This window comes from Pteropus vampyrus, unplaced genomic scaffold, assembly GCF_000151845.1.
Source record: "Pteropus vampyrus isolate Shadow unplaced genomic scaffold, Pvam_2.0 Scaffold74, whole genome shotgun sequence".
NCBI classification, from domain to species: domain Eukaryota; kingdom Metazoa; phylum Chordata; class Mammalia; order Chiroptera; family Pteropodidae; genus Pteropus; species Pteropus vampyrus.
The window spans coordinates 3,417,315-3,434,458 of NW_011888855.1; the positions used below are offsets into that span (position 1 = coordinate 3,417,315).

General features: G+C 35.8%; 1 protein-coding gene across 2 annotated transcripts in view; it reads left to right on the forward strand.

Moving 5' to 3' along the window:
- Positions 1–7,137: 7,137 nt before the first annotated feature.
- CDC42SE2 (CDC42 small effector 2) overlaps positions 7,138–17,144 on the forward strand; it is a 102,844-nt gene continuing 92,837 nt past the window's right edge. The window contains exon 1 of one of the 2 annotated variants that reach the window (XM_023531896.1): positions 7,138–7,160. The gene's annotated coding sequence lies outside the window, so the exon portion shown is untranslated. Of the gene's footprint in view, positions 7,161–14,123; positions 14,359–17,144 lie in introns of those variants that run through there. The other variant, XM_011362255.2, reaches the window with a different exon arrangement.

Below are 17,144 nucleotides of genomic sequence, written 5' to 3' on the forward strand. Positions count from 1 at the left end.
TCTCAGTGGGAGTGTGGGGATCTCTATGCCCGAGTCCTGCTCAGAGCAAACTTCCTTAACTCTTCTCTAATTTGAGGGAGTTTTTCTACTCAGGGGAAACCCTTGCATAGGTCATTGCTTTTTACAGGAGGTATCAGTTCTATAACTCTGCTTTGAAAAGGCCAAAGCTGTATGTTATGTTTTCCTATGATTATTAAACCCCAGTGTCCAGCTGTTAAAGGTAAACATAAGTATCCGGCAATCTGCCTTATTATCAGTCAAGATCATCACAAAACAAGTGACATAAACTCTTGCTTACCGTTCCCACTTTAGAATGGAGTTATCTTTCATTTCTGGCACCTGGAAGGTTTTCTCTCTTTCTTATAGGCTCAGTTACAGATTTTATACATTTCTCTATGTTTTATGCAACATTTTTCTGAATTTCGAAATTTATGTTATAGATTTTTATTATGTTCTGCCTTAGCTCAGAATCTAAACTACTTTTCCATTCTGTTTTTTATTCATAAACATAGCATCAGGTTTCTCTGCCCCTAACATTCCTCTCTCTGTATGTTTATTTTTGCCTGGTTACCTCTCAAACTGTACATCTAATTTCTACTGACCATCTATTTTAGGGCTTTGTAAAAGCTATCAAGAAAGTGCATTTATATGTTGAAGTCCACTCAAGCATAACATTCTTCTGCTATTAACTCTAAGCAGATCTTATTCAGAACTTAAGTGCGCTTCTCTAAGAGTAAACATCCCTATAAGGTGAGATTATCACAAAACAAGGGACCTAAACCCTTGTTTACTTGTGACCTCATATTATCCCCTCTGGTTTATAAAATTTTGAATAGCAATTTCCTGGTTTTAATAAAATCATGGTAAAAATATCATCTATAATGTTATCTGATACCCCTTAAACATCAAAGGGCTTTCAGTAAATTTGTCCTAAAGTTAGTTCTGGGAAAGTATATACCCATATCAATCATTTTGCATGCATTCTTATGTCAAAAATGAATAATATAGTGGTAATATAATTCATTTTTGCCTTTATTGCCAGGGAACATAAACTCTAAACTAGTGTTTATTGACAATAAAAAGTTTCTGTTGCATGCTAGATAATTTATACCCCCTGAATTTCCTTCATATATTTTATGTTTTTCTCAAGACTATAAAATTATGGTCTTATTTTGCATGGTGCTTCCTTTATAAACTGCGATATTAACAATTCATTAAACACTGTCTTCTCAGGTATTATTCTAAATAAGCTTGTTTTTCCTTGTTCTACACTTCAGCTTTTAAATTATCTATTCTTATCTTTCTTTTTTTTTAAATTAAGTTTATTGGGGTAACGTTGGTTAATACAATTATATAATTTTCAGGTGTACATTATAATTTAACATCTGTATATTCTATTGTGTATTTACCACCTAAAGTCCAGTTTCCTTCAGCTACCACATATTTGATCCCTTTTACCCACTTCACCCTCTCCCTACCCCCCTATATTTCTATTCTTATCTTTCTATCCTATGCATTTTCCTTTCTCTACTAATATCACCATTTATTTAGATTTTGTCTTATGCCACACATAATTTAAGGTTGCTAATATCACCTTAACTTTGTATAAAGGTCAACAATTTTGCAATGTCATTTTATTCTGAATTCATTTAAGTCATTTTCTCTGACCTTAGAAGGTAAATTGTCCTTTCCCTTTATAGAGTCAGCTCCTTTGCCTATGTCCCTTGATCCACCTCTTATCACCTCCCAATCGTCTTCCATCATTTACCTCTTCTTTATCTTCAATCTCTTCATATCTACAAACACACTCAAAAGTCTCATAACCCCTGCATCTTCTTCAAGCATTTTCACAAATGTCAGCTTCTCAGTGAAATCTACCTTGGTCACCATACCTTTAAAATTTCAACCCTTCTGTGCTTCCTATTCCTATTACTCACTTTTTTCTCTTTAACACTAAACTCATATACATATATATGCATATATACATATATATATATATACAATCTTATTTTTTACTGTCTCTCTACTTGACATATAGTAGACACTCAATAAACATTTGTTGAATGAATGAGATATAATGAAAGCATGATATCTCATTAGATATTGGAATTTTAATTTGGCATAATAGCCTTCCATTCACACATCACACAACTATTATTTACTTGCTGGTATGCATTTATTTCATCTAAGTTATTATTTCCACAATGAAATGTGAAGGATGGGTTGTAGCTGTGGGAAAATGTTCAGAAAACAGAATTCTGAATATTTTTTCTCTTCTGTCTCAGTACTGTCTTATAAGTGTTAATAGTTGTGGTAAATGAACAAAAATGAGTCTCTTTACCTCTTTGACACTTCTTGTTTATTATAATTAGGGTAAGTTGTCTTCTGAAATTAATAGCTGAGAATTAGAAAAATTCATTGTTTATATATTGTTTCTAGACAAGGTATGTATATTATCAGTTTCTACAGTTTTATAACTCATTTATTATGATCTGCTCTCTTCTTTGAATTTCACTGAAGTCTTAATGGAACAAATGGCTCCATTTGTGCAGAAAAGTAATAGATCAGATCAGCAAGCAGAGTCTGTCCCCTACAGGGCCAATTTCATGGGTATGCAGCCTCTGTAGTCACGCAGGTTCCCATGCCTACAAGGACCCTGAACTTGGCTTAATGTTCAGCTCTTGAGGTCTCGATAGTCTTAATTTTTTTTTTTTTAACAAGAAGACCCACATTTTCATTTTGTTCAAGGCAATACAAATTATGTAACCAATCCTGATCTCAGAACTCAGTCATTTCTAAAGCAGAAATTCTCAGTGAAATGGAGAGGTTCTCATGTCAATAAAAAATTAAAACTTCTTATAAATTAAGTTTGTGTTTTGAGTTTTGCACAGGCAGCTCATAATCTCAGTCCAAGAGAAAGAGGAGTTTGATCTGGGAACAGTTGTTCTGAATCGTCAGAGCTGGAGTTCCTGCTGTGCAGGCTTCTATCTGCAGTGTATACCTCTAAAGGAGCCACAGATCCAGCAGCAACAATGGAAGCCAGAAAACAATGGAGTGATAGATTCAATGTGCTGACTGAAATGGCTTTCACATTAGAATTCAGTAAACTCCCATTGTTTTGAGTGGAGATCTTGAAATTGAAAGCAAAAGAATGTAAAAAAGTTAGATCATACAAATACTAACAAAAAGAAAGCTGATATAGCTTTAACAATGTCAGGCTTTAAAACAAAAAACACTACTAGAGATAAACAGTTTGTAATGATAAAAGGTCCACTAGGGAGATATAAAATTTCAATTTGTATGGACTTAACATGGTCCCCACATTTAAAAGGCAAAAATCGACATAATTAGAAGTAGAATTAGACAAAATTATAATCATAGTGGGTAATACGAATTTACCTCTTTCAATATTGACATAATAAAAAGACTCAAACAGAAAAAGATAAAGAATATCTAAACAATGTTATTAGCAAGCTTGACTTAATGGACATATGAAGAAAACTGTACTCACACCTGTAGGAAACATATTTATATCAAGCACACAAAGAACATTTTCAAAAATCGAAAATAGGCTGGGCCAGGTGTCTAAATCCCCAGAGGAGTAAGACCAAGGTGTCTGCTAATCCAGGAGTGAATGGATGGTCACAGATATCCATGATCCCTGGAGCAAGAGAGACTGCTGAGGAATCTGCTCTAAACCTTGAGAGGTGAGATCACAGCCCCAAGATCTATTGGTCCTCAAAACCCGCTAATGTGCAAATCACTTCGAAGAGAGGTAGATTCACTGCAAAAGGGAAACTCTGGGTAGTTTTCCTACCAGGAAAACAGACAATAAAAGTGTATGTGTATTCTTTATGGCTAAAGCTCAGGACTCAAAATTGTGAGGGTCAGGGGACCATGATAAGGGACAGCAGGAGCTGTTCCTATAGTATACAGAGAAAATGTAAAAGAAAAGACAAGATATTAGCTGGATACCAGAGCTTACACTGGTTATTTCTGGTTTTTGTTTTTGTTTGTTTGTTTGTTTGTTTATTTCTGGTTTGGTTTTTGTTTGTTTGTTTATTCATTTTATAAATTATTTAGAAAAAGTACTGTGCTTACTGTTCTTTCGTCAGTTTCCATGATTGCTATGGATGTTCTGGGTACGGGCATGCTGATTGTATTTATTCACTGTAATCCTTGTTGGTGACTTTTATAACAATCGGCCAGATTCATAATCAAGGACAGCTTGTTCTCGCCAAGATTGTAAATTAAAGCAATATGTTATACCAAGAAGAAAAAAATACTTAGTTTTCTGATACAAGATTTAATATACAGATTGTTATACACTGCTGACTCCTTTTTCAGCAGTCCTGAGACTGGTAGAAGTCAACAGTGGTTTGTATACTTAGTATGGACAATTGAGGCTTCAACAAAAGAGTAACTGTCATTATTCCCATTGTGCAGTGGTTCCTAAATTTTGCTGCATATCACCTAGAGGGATTTTTAAAATCCCAGTACAGGATGAATTTTCTTATATATATATTACTTGCATCTTTACCTTTTTCTTTCTGCCCTAACTTTTGTAAAAAGTAACATTCCTTTAATATCAGAATTTATAACATTTACATTTTAACCATAAACCTGACTTTTATTTTGGTTCATTCTCACAGTTAAATGAATTAGATATACTTTGTCCTTTTGCCATAGTCTCTCCATTTATCTCTCAGTTGTTTCACAATGAATCCTCAAGTAGTTTGTTCAAGAAAAACTCATGGATATTCTATTCCCTGAATTCTTCCATATTCAGAATTGGACTTATATTGCTTCTATACCTGAAAATCTATTTACTGGGCATGAAATTCTTGAGTCACACTTTCTATCTTTGAGGACTTTGAGTTCTTTGAGGACATTATTTTACTGACCTCTAATCAGGGCTATAGAGAAATCTGAAACACAGTTATGATGACTTAAACTTTTACCTGATGAATCAAAGTTTTCTTTCTTTATCTTTAATGCTCATTAACTTTCTTGCTATGGTATGTTCCATGTTGGTTGGTTTATAATAGAGTCAGGTTACCTTTTACCTGGAGAAAAAGCTTTCTTGATTTATGTCTTTAAATCCTTATGATGGTCCTTTTGTGGGGGGGAAAGGCTTCATATATTTGAGGATACCACTTATATATATTTTAGATCTACTTTCTCATCTTCCTTAATGTGATTAAGAGTTATCTGTAGATAACCTAAAGCAAACATCATTGTAAATGGGAAAATATCAGAAGCATTCCTTTTAAAAATGGGAATGAGACAAGATTCCTCTATTGTCTCCTCTATTACATCTTATGTTGGAAGTTCTAACCAGCATATAGGCATGAGATTTGGCAAGAAAGAAATAAAACAGTCAATATTTGCAATTGATATTGTTTACATAGAAAACCCAAAGTAATCTACAAATTAACAAAATGTCCAATGTAAGACAAAAGTCATTTATATTCCTACATATACTAGCCCCCCAACAACTAGAAAACATAATGAAAGAGAAAAAACTATTTACAGTAATATTAGAAAATATCAAGTCCCTAGGAATAAGTCTTACAGAAGATATTTAAAACCTCTTTAGAAGAAAGTTTAAAATTTTGTTAAAAAATTATCAATTATAACAAATATACTACACTAATGCAAGATGTTAATAATAGAGGAAACTTCAGGGTGAAGGGATGAGGTTATATGAGAACTCTGAACTTTCCACCAATTTTTCTGTAAACCTAAAACTACTAAAAAAAAGTCCATTAATTAAAAAAATTCACTTTAATGTATATAGATGTAATAAAATTATATAAAAAAGTGAAGATGTAATGAATAACTATATCTACTTAACAGAATCCTTAACAAATACATGACTTATTTTAATATTTTGTATATCTGTCTTATTGATTTACAATTTATCATTTAATGGACTATAAAAGTAGAACTGAAATTATTTCTTGGTGGGCAAAAGAATGTGTTGGGAGGATCTTGCTGGAGCAAGAAACTGTAATGAGCCCCTTTAGTCCTTTTTACTTGTCTAAACCAATAAATCACTGTAGAGTTCATTCTTTTTTCTAAAGGTATTTTCAAAAAAAAAACAGCTTTCATTTTTTCCCCATTTATGAAATTCCCATGAATTTGTCAAATGATCAAAATGTTAACATCCCACGTCCTCCAAATAAGTTACTTTTCTTTCTCTTTTAAGGCATTAGCCTCTTCTAAAAGAGTCTCATAATTTTCCTCTTTGTGTTTAACCTACTTTTTAATAGAGTAGAATGTACAATTCTATACTGTGAGATAAGAGACAAATGAAAAAAATTTATCTAGGAGACAATACATGAATAGCAGAATAAGTCGTGGAATTGACATTGCCCATTGAATCTCATGTATGTAATTATTGTTAATAAGGAAATAATCCTAGTTAATTTAAAAAACTTCAGATTAATGAAAAATTCAGATTAATTGAAAATTCATTAATTTAGATTAATGAAAACCATTTCATTAGCCCTTTATGAATGAGAGCTACATAGAGCTTCTCAAGGAAGTAATTAAAGCAAGAATATTTTGAAGTTCAAAGGCTAGGTATGATACATTAATGATACGCCCATATATATAAACTTTATTCGTAAAGCAATGTCATTAATCCACTTTGTCTTTCTGCCTACTTAACACCATCTTCTAAATAAAGCCAGACTCCTTAGCATGACCTAGTCCCTTTCTGCAGGTCTAGCATCATTTCCTCTCCACACCCACAGGTACCCTTCTCCAACCCTGCACTCGTTCTCGAGTTCCCTAAGGGCATCACACTATCATCTCTCTCTGATTTCATATGTGTTGTTCTTTCTTCAGTGCCAAACAATCTCATCCTTCCTTTCATTGTTGGATAATTCCTCTCAAGCATTTGCTCTTTTAAGAATATTTTCTGGATTTCCACAGGCTGTATCAAATGTTCCACTAGAACTGTCTCTATGATAATACTTAACAAACTGTATCTAACTTCCTCTTCATGCTAGAGTTATGCTGGAGCCGGAAGCTGTGGTGGCAGCTTCTTGAGTCAGCAGCTTCCTGACTAGAGCAGGGGCTGGGCAGAGTCTGAATGTGGCTGAGGGTAGGAGCCAGAGGCCATCCCAAGGCCAGGCTGTCCTGAGAATAAGGTAAGACTAAGAGTTGTATTCTGAATGGAGGGTCAGAAACATAGAAGAGGCAAAAAGTTATGGGTATAAGAGGCAGAGCCTGGGAAGACTTCAAAGGCAGAGGGATGTCAGAGATGCCGAGAGCTGTTTGGAATCCAGAACAGTGCTGTATTGCTGGTTTTATTTGTCTTTCACCATTCTCCATCCCCATCCCAACAGCTTCAGTGCAGACTTCCATCAGTAAATCCCCACTGCCTATTATGGGGCCTGCCACACAGTAGGGAGACAGCAAATATCTGTTGACTTGAACCGAGACATTGTAACCATCTTTTAAAGACCATTCTTTACATCCTCTCACAAAGGATTCTTTTCTAGAGAATCTTCCCTCATCCCCACTAAAAAGGAGTATGTTTTTACAGATACTTGTGGTATGTTTTCTTGGTATCTCTCAGCCTCTTTCAGTGTTCTGCCTTGTAATATACATATCTGGATGTGTCTTATTTTTTTGAATATATCCAAATATAGTGACAAGATCACTGTCTGAAACATTTTTGAAGATCCCCGTAGAAGTTGTGCATGCATCTTTATGTGGCTGCTGTGCATTGCTTCTATTTCCTATCAGTTCTAATTTTCTTTAGTCCTCATTCTCCCATAATGGAGATTTTGACTTAAAAAGTAAAAACAAGCTTATGTAGAATGCGAAAATCTAGTCCAATGTTTTCAAAGGAAAAGCAAAGGAAATAAACCTATAATACTCTACTAAAGTTACTTTAAAAACTAATATTTATTCTTTTATGCCACACAGGTTTTTGTTTTAACCTAGCTCTCGTGGTTCTTAGTATTACTTTGGCTGTGTAGCTCTGATTTGTGGTATGCTATGGAATTCAAAATTAGAAATCCATATACCACTTATACCCTGATCCTCTGAAGTGTGGCTCATTGTAACTAAATGACGGTAAACAAAACAAACTAAGACAAAACAAAAGAAACCCATCTGGGTTTGGTATGTGCCAGAGTGTGATGTGTGTGCATGTGTCATACATCTGTAATTATCTACTTGTCACCTATTTATGTTGAGAGTTAACAAAGAATAAAGGGGAATTTATTGGAATATTTATTTAGAGGTCTAGTATTGAGCTGTCCAACACCATAGCCACTAGCTACACATTGCTATTGAGCTCTTGAAACATGGCTATGTTGAATTGAGATGTGCTATAAGTAGAAAAAATATGAACTGAATTTTGAAGGCTTAGTAAAAAAAAATATATATATATTATTAATATATTTTTATATTGATTGTGTGTTGAAATGACAACGTTTTGATATGGTGGGTTAAATATTAAATTAGTTTCATTGTTTATTTTTATTTTTTTTAATGTGGCCACTAGAAAAATTTAAATTACATGTGGCATGCATTATATTTCTGTAGGATAGCATTGGTATAGTATATGCTATAATTTAGTTACTTTTGCTTTAAAAACATTATAAGGAAGTTGTGAAAAAAATTCACTCTAATTACAGAGACAAACTATTGATAGTCTACTGTGCCGCAGGCACTGAGATTTTTATATGAACTATTTTATTTAATTCTCTCCACATCTTATTAGATAAGTATTATTCCTATTCTAAGATAACTAGACTGGGGCTCAAAGAGGTTAAGAAATTTCCCACAAGCCCATGATCAGACAGCTAGCAATCTGCAAAGTGTACTCATATCCACCTGACCCTAGAGTTCATTCTCTTTTTACTAGAGAACACTGCCTTTCCTCTGCCTTTCTTTCTCAGAGACTAGTACCATGTGGTACCAGAAATTCTACCACCCACAACTGTGAGGACTCACTAGCCTTTTACTTCAAAATAAGGCCATATTTCTTTTTTCTGCCCAAAAGAAAATAACATATATGTTCCTCATATGTCATATATCAGGAATTCCAATGTTTTCCCACGGTTTTCCTCCCCATATCATCATAATGACCTAGGCTTGTTTACTGATGCCTGAGACTATATCCATTTATCTTTGTGGATTGACAGTAGAGTGGAAACTCAGATACACTCTTGAGGCTGGAGGGCCACCTTACAACCTGTCTAAAGACAGGCTGATTCAGTGACAGTGGTTGTGTTAGTTTTCTATTGCTGTGTAACAAATGACCATTAGTTGCTTAAAACAACACCCATTTATTAGCTCATGTTATCTGTAGGTCAGAAGTCCAGTATGGTGTTGCCGAATTCTCTGCTCACAGTATCACATGACTGAAATCAAGGTGCCTGCAAGTCTGAGTTCTCATTTGGAGACTGGGGGAAAAAAAATCTGCTTTCAAGTACATTCTTGTTGTTGGCCGAATTCAGTTCCTTGTGGGTTTAGGACTTAGGTCTCTGTTTTCTTGCTGGCTGTCAGCCAGGAGCCTCTCTGCTTCTAGAGGTCAGTTGTATTCCTTGTCATATGCCTCATCCCCTATCTTCAAGCTATCAATGGCACATCAGATTTTTTTCATGCTTTGAATCTCTCTGACGTCTCCTTCTGCCACCAGCTATACATAGAAAACTTTCTGCTTTTAAGGACTCATATGAGATGAGGTCCACCCAAATAATCTTATCCTAAGGTCAACTATGACATATGACATAACACAATCATGGGGATGATATCTCATCCTATTCACAGGTTCTGGGGATTAGAGCATGGGATATTGGGGGGAGTGCATTTCCTCAGTCTGCCCACTACAGTCCTGGGGATAATGTAGCAAGATATCAGCATCTTCTCAGCTACCTAGCTTAGTTGTGGGGACAAAAACAAGAGCTGACTCACTATTAGGCAGTGACATTTACTGGGGGAAGAGTGGAGGGTGGAATGTGAAGAATCCTGGTTTGCCACCTTCCCTTTTTTCCAACTTTACCCCAAATTTTACTCATCATAAGCTTTCTTTGTGAAAGCAACGTGTAGATCTGTGGCAGGAGGAAGTCCCACCTTTCTGTATCACCTGTCTTTAGGGCATCTATGTCCAGACACTTGGGGTACATTGGTGCCTCATGTTTCCTCTTGCTGAAGCCTCAGCCAGTCTTGGAGATGGGAGTCCTGCTGATGCCTACCACATGGCCTCCTTACAGGACACTTGGGCCTGCTCCGCTGGTTCCTCTGGGTCAAGGAGCTTCTCAAGGTGAGGGAGGAGCACCCTCCCCTTGCCTGAGGCCCAGTGCAGACTCCAGTCCCTCACAGTTACCTGCCTTTTGGACTTTCTTTCCCCACTCTTCTTTACCAGTTTGCCAGTACTCAGCTCCAAATCCACTGTGGCTCTTGCTCTCCCTGGGAACACACCTCTAGTGTGCCAGTTACTGAACCTTTGCTTACCAAGAGTTGTGCTCTCTAAAGTGCCACATTCCCTTTCCCTTTACTGACACTATTGTTTACTTCAGAGGATTTTTAAAAGCTGACTCTAAAGTGCCATGTCCCCTTTCTCTTTATTGACACTATTGTTTACTTCAGAGATTTTTTTTAGCTGACTCATATTTTTGACTTTAACCAATGTATGAAGGAAACTTACCCACCATATACAGGTGTTACGTGTTTAAAAAAAAGTGAAATTCTTAGTCACTGGTCTCTAACCTGACATAGCAGAGTGATTGTCAAAAGGTTCCTGGTTGTCCCCAGAAGCATTTTTATTACAACTTCAAACTCAGTCTTTTTGTTTGTTTGTTTTTTGTTTTTGTTTGTTTGTAGTTGAGGGGCTACAATATAATCACATCACAGGCTATGTGCTGAAGCTAGGCAAGCTGCATGTACCCCAGACTACCTCCCCTCATCCTTGCTTCCCCGTCCCTCTTAAGTGTAGTGTTACCTAAAATCATCTCTCACACCACCAGAGGTGTGAAGTCTACAGTTTAGAAAACACTGATCTGAATCCCTTCTTCCCAGAGACACACCTCAAATTCCTCTCCCTCTAAGAAACCTTTTCTGACCAATACAGACCTCTGATCCCCTCAGCTGCATTCATAAGGCAGGCTACTGTGTCTAATTATTCAAATGTTGCTATGTGACATTTCATTAAGGACAAAGACCATGCTTTATACTAAGTTTTCCCACAGCATTTGGTATGCTACCTGGCAAACAGCAGGCATTCAATGAATATTTGTGGTTTGATGAGCAGCAAGGGTCACCTCTGAGAAAAAGTGTAAAGTAAAGTTTTACTTGGGTTTTCCTCCTATCTTTGGCTGCTTCAGTCACAGAAAGGGCCATAGACTATGATTCTCCTCTGAACTGGTCATTTTCTCCTTTCTCAATAAGTCCATGTGTTTCCTGATTTTTCTCAATCTCCCCAAATCACACTTCATGGGCTATGTGTCTCATTATCTCGTTGACTAATTAGTAAGATACTTGGTGTTTGCTGCTAGATTTTATGGTATTTCACTATGTCTTGCAAAATTTTTTGTATCTTCTATCACACTGAAGACAAACCATGTGTACATAATAGACACTCAATAGATATTTGCTGTAGAAATGAATGAATATGTGTTGTATTGTTTATGTCTTGGGGTGTCCCTATTATATCTTCAGAAAAAAATGTGAAATCTTCAAACTACTCATATAACATTGGTCAAGGGGATTTACTAAGCTTTAAGCATTGGTTTTGATGTAAAACAATAAAAATGAAATCTTCTGCCTTCTTTCTTTTGGTCCACTTGGCCTATTTAGATATTATTTTTAAAAAATATTTGTTAATTTTCAATTACAGTTGACATGCAATATTATATTAGTTTTAGGTATGCAACATAGTGATTAGACATTTATATAACTTATGAAGTGATCACCCCAATAAGTCTAGTACCCATGTGACACTATACATAATTGTTACAATATTGTTGACTATATTCCCTATGTTGTACTTTACATCCCTGTGACTGTTTTTATAACTGGCAGTTTGTACATCTTAATCCCTTCCCTTTTTTCACCCATCCTCTCAAACCCCCTCCCATGTGGCAACCATCAGTTTATTCTCTATAACTATGAGTTTGTTTTGTTTAGAGTCTATACATATAAGTGAAATTATATGGTATTTGTCTTTCTCTGACTTATTTCACTTAGTATTATACTAAGTGGACCTCTAGTTCCATCCACATTATTGCAAATTGCAAGATCTCATTCTTTTTTACGGATAATATTCCATTGTGTATATGTATCACTTACTTATCCAGTCATCTATTAATGGACATTTAGGTTGCTTCCATATCTCTTGGCTGTTGTAAATAATGCTGCAATGAACATAGGGATTGCATATGTCTTTTTGAATTAGTGGTTTGGGTTCCTTCAGGTAAATACCCAGAAGTGCAATTCCTGGGTCCTTCTTTGTCTCTTGTTATACAGCCTTTGTTTTAAAGTCTGTTTTGCCTAATATAAGTATTGCTACCTCAGCTTTTTTTTAAATTTACATTTGCATAAAAAATTTCTTTCCATCCCTTTACTTTCAGTCTATGTGTGCCTTTCCATCTGAAGTGGGTCTCTTATAGACAGCACATGTGTGGGTCTTGTTTTCTTATCCATTCAGCCACCTTATTATATCTTTTTGTTGGAGCATTTAATCCATTTACATTTAAAGTAATTATTGATAGATATGTAGTTCTTGCCATTTTATTATCCATATTTTTGGTCTTTTTTCTTCTTCTTCTTAAGGAAGTTCCTTTAACATTTCCTATAATATTGGTTTCATGGTGCTGAACTCCTTTGCTTTTTGTCTGGGAAGCTCTTTATCTGTCTTTTATTCTAAATGATAGACTTGCTGGGTAGATTAATCTCGATTATAGGCCATTGCTTTTTATCAATATGAATATTTCATGCCAATTGTGTCTGGTCTGCAAAATTTCTGTTGAAAAAACAGCTAACAATCTTATGGGAGTTCCCTTTAGGTAACTAACTGCTTTTTTCTTGCTGCTTTAAAGATTGTCTTTAACCATTGGCATTTAATTATGATGTGTCTTGGTGTAGGCCTCTGAGTTCATCTTGTTTGGGACTCTCTGTGCTTTTTGGGCTTGTATGTCTATTTCCTTCACCAGCTTAGGGGTGTTTTCTGTCATTATTTCTTTAAACAGTTTTGCAATTCCTTGCTCTTGCTCTTCTCCTTCTGGTACTCCTATGACGCAAATGTTGTTACACTTGATGCTGTCCCAGAGGCCCCTTAAACTATCCTCATTTTTTTTTTTCTTGTTGCTGATCCGATTGGGTATTTTTTGCTATCTTATTTTCTGAATTGCTGACTTAATCTTCTGCTTCATATACTTTGTTAATTCCTTCTAATGTATTCTTCATTTCAGTTATTGTATTCTTCATTTCTGACTGGTTCTTTTTTATGTTTTCTGTTTTTATGTTTTTTATCTCTTTGTTAACTCTGTGAGTTCGTCTACTCTTCTCTTAAGTTCATGGAGCATCCTTATAATCATTATTTTGAACTCTACATGTGGTAGACTGCTTGTCTCTATTTTGTTTAGTTCTTTTTCTGGAGTTTTGTTCTGTTCTTTCATTTGGGATGTGTTTCTTTGTCTCTTCATTTTTGCTGAGTCCCTGTATTTGTTTCTAGGTATTAGGTAAAGCTGCTGCTATATTGCCTGTCTTGGTAGCATGGCATTTGGCCAATTTAGATGTTTTTTTTCAAGGAACAATTTAAGTCTGTATAGTATGACACAGAACTGATGGTTCTTTCTATGCACTCCAATAAATTTACACATACTTCTAGTTAGGTGTGAGCACATAATTTATCATCTAAACCTGGACACAGTGAAAATGAAAGGGGGCACAAGTAATCAGTAAGCCAAGAAAAGATGTGTCCCTGACAAACAGGAAGTATGGTCGTACTACTTTGAAAGTAGTTATTTATTAACTGTATGTCTCTTGTCATTCAACTGTAAAGCTATTCTAAGTCTGGGCCTTATTTCTCTTAGCTTCCTTTGTTGTCTAGAATTGTGCCTGGCACAGGGTGGTGGTAGAAGAAACGTTAGCACTGCTTTAAAAATATTCAGTGAATTGCATATTATACTATCTTGATGTAAAACTCGAACCATCTCATTTGAGGCCTATTATGAGCCATTTTCTTAGTATTACACATGTAGGGCAATGAGCTTAATTATATGCTTGTATAATGATAATAGCTAACATTTACCAGCACTTACCATGTGCCAGGCCCAGGACTAAGAACTTTGCTTGGGTTCTCTCATTGGTTTCTCACAACAATTCCTGGAGGTAAGTACTATTATAGTACCATTAAATTAGAAGAAAAGACAGGTTTAGTAAGATTAAGAACTTTGCTCAGTGTCACCAAGCTAATTATGCAGCAGAGTTTGCACTCCAGACTCTGACTCCATACGCCATCTCTCTTGTGAGAAATAGCTAGTATCGAATTTTAGAAAGTAGTTAAAAAAAAATTAATAGCATACTTTTAGGAAAAAATTCATTTGCTTTGAAATTTTTTGACGGAAAATTTAAGTAAAAGATTGCAGAATCAGGATAGTGTGGCCGCTATGTGAACTCATGAGTAGTGATAGCAGTTGGTTAGATAATACATTGCTTGCTGTTGTCCGTGGTGTTGTTTCAATGGTTTATTATAGCACAAATATACCATGTTTTATTGAGATCATTTTCTCATCTATGAACTAGTAATATTACAAAACAATTTCTTTTGTACTATAACAGTTGCATTTATTTTAAGCAGTATTTTCTAGGTACATTTTGTGAACAGTGTCTATTTTTACCCTGTCTTTTTGCAATAAGATTTTATTTGGTAACAATTTTAAGGATAGTGCAGACACATCATAATATGGACTCCGAAAAATTATTACTTGGTATTATTGTAATTACAAACCAAATTTGACATCTATCTAACATATTGTCAATGGGTTTTTTAAATAAAAGCAGTCTATTTAATTTTATAAAAAATGATCCAAATTGTAAGGGGTAATCTGTAGTCTTAAATTGCTTTAAATCATAATGGATAAACAGATAAAGAGACTACGATATAAATATAATACTGAGTAAATAATTATATATAGAGACTTTCATATAAAAGGTATCCTTCCATTAAATAGAACAGTATTTTTAATTGACTTTTTTTCCTACTTACAGGAGGGGTGTATGAATAGCAACTGAAATTAGATATTATTAAGATATTCAATCACATTTATGTTATAAACAAAATATTAAAAATTTGAAAATGTTTACATAATGAATATTAACCTTTATGACTACATGACAGGAAATATTACTACTCAAGGCATTCATACAAGATTACTACATTCGTAATTCAAAGGAAGGGTTACAAACAATAAGTTTAGAATTTTGTTTTGTTTGTCCTAGGAAATTTTTAGAATTGTCATGTCTTTGAGTTTCACACCAAAAAGTTTCCTCTAGTTAGTCACACTGTTCTCATTCGGTGAAGTAGGATAACAGGATATCACTGGTTAGAAACACTGCTTTAAATGTCAAGTTGTCACTGTACTCAGGGTAACTAGAAAGTCAAAATGCTTATGTTATGATGTAGATAAAGCTCTTATGGTAAACTGATAAACCAAGAGGAATTTTAAAACAAAAAAATTGGTCATTTTTTTTTGCTTTGAGCTTTTTATTATCTCCAGAGACTTAAATTTTTTAAAATTTACTTTAGGCACTTGGGTCAAACAGACAAAAGTCCTATTTTCGATTGGGGAAGACAGACACTAAAAGATAAACATACCAAATAAATTATAAAGATTGTTGTAAGGTTTGAGAAGAAAAGAAAAAGCAAGTTAGGAAAGATCGAGAGTTGGGTTGGGATGGTTACAATTTTAGATAGGGTAGTCAGGATAAGCATCATTGTTAAGGTGAGATATGAGCAAGGAGTTAAAATGGTGAAGGTGGACATTGGGGGAAGAATGTTCCAGGCACAGAGAATGGCTCTCAAAAGGCCCGAAGTAGTAGTGTCTGTAATATTCAAGCAACTCTGATTGGAGCTGGAGTCAGAGAGGCAAAGGGAAAAGCAAATCCAGTGGCTTTGTAGGTCACTGCAGACCCTAGCTTTTTACAATGAATGAAACAGCCTCTGGAGGAGTTCGACCAGATGAGACAGGAGCTGACTTTTCTTGTAAGAGGATATTCTCGTTGTTGTTTTGAAGATAGACTGAGTTCATGGTGAGCAAGCAGGGAGACCATTTAGTAAACTACTGGAAGTATAATTGAGGCAGAGAAGATGGAAGTAATGCAGGTGAGAAGTGGTCTGATTCTGATTTATTTTGAAGGTGCAACCAATAGGCTTGCTTGACAGATGTTAAGTGAAGATGAGAGAATGAGTAGAACCAAAGATGACTCCAAAGTTTTGGCCTGAGCAACTAACTAGAAGGACTCTGGCATGGTCTTGAGTTGCTTTTTGTGTAAGGGAGAACTAAACTTACAGAGAAAAATTAGGTTGCATTAACATCATCAATCGAGATGGGGAAGATGTACATTACTACATTATATTCCAAGTATTGCAGGTATGAAAACTTGTAGGCATTCTAGTGGAGCGTTGGCTGCTAGACAGGGGCACACCTATGTTTCTGATTTCTGGGACATATAACATGTAAACTAAAGGATCCTGTACGTCTACTGAGTAGATGACTAGTTTCACACATTTCAAATGCCAGGTGGGTGCTCTCTGTCGTAAGCCAGTTAGTAACAGATTCAATGATTCAGCTGTTTACATTTTAAAAAAAGAAAAGCAGTGGTCCGATAGTTTCGCATTCCTCTCTCAACTGTCACCAACTGAGAGACAACCAGTCCGAAGGCTCAGCACCAACCTCGCTCGCCTGAGAGCCCCGCGGCTCCACTTCGAGCGCAGGCGTCGCCCGTGCGCGTGGTCCAGGAAGGAGGCACGAGACCCGCCGCCGCCTGCCCGAGGGTGGGGAGGGGCTCCCACGCGTTCGCACCCAGCCCCGGTCGCCATCTTCCGGCCCGTCCTCCCACGCGCAGGCTCCAGCCTGGCTCTCCGCCCTCCGCTTGCCTCGGAGGGGACTTCCTAG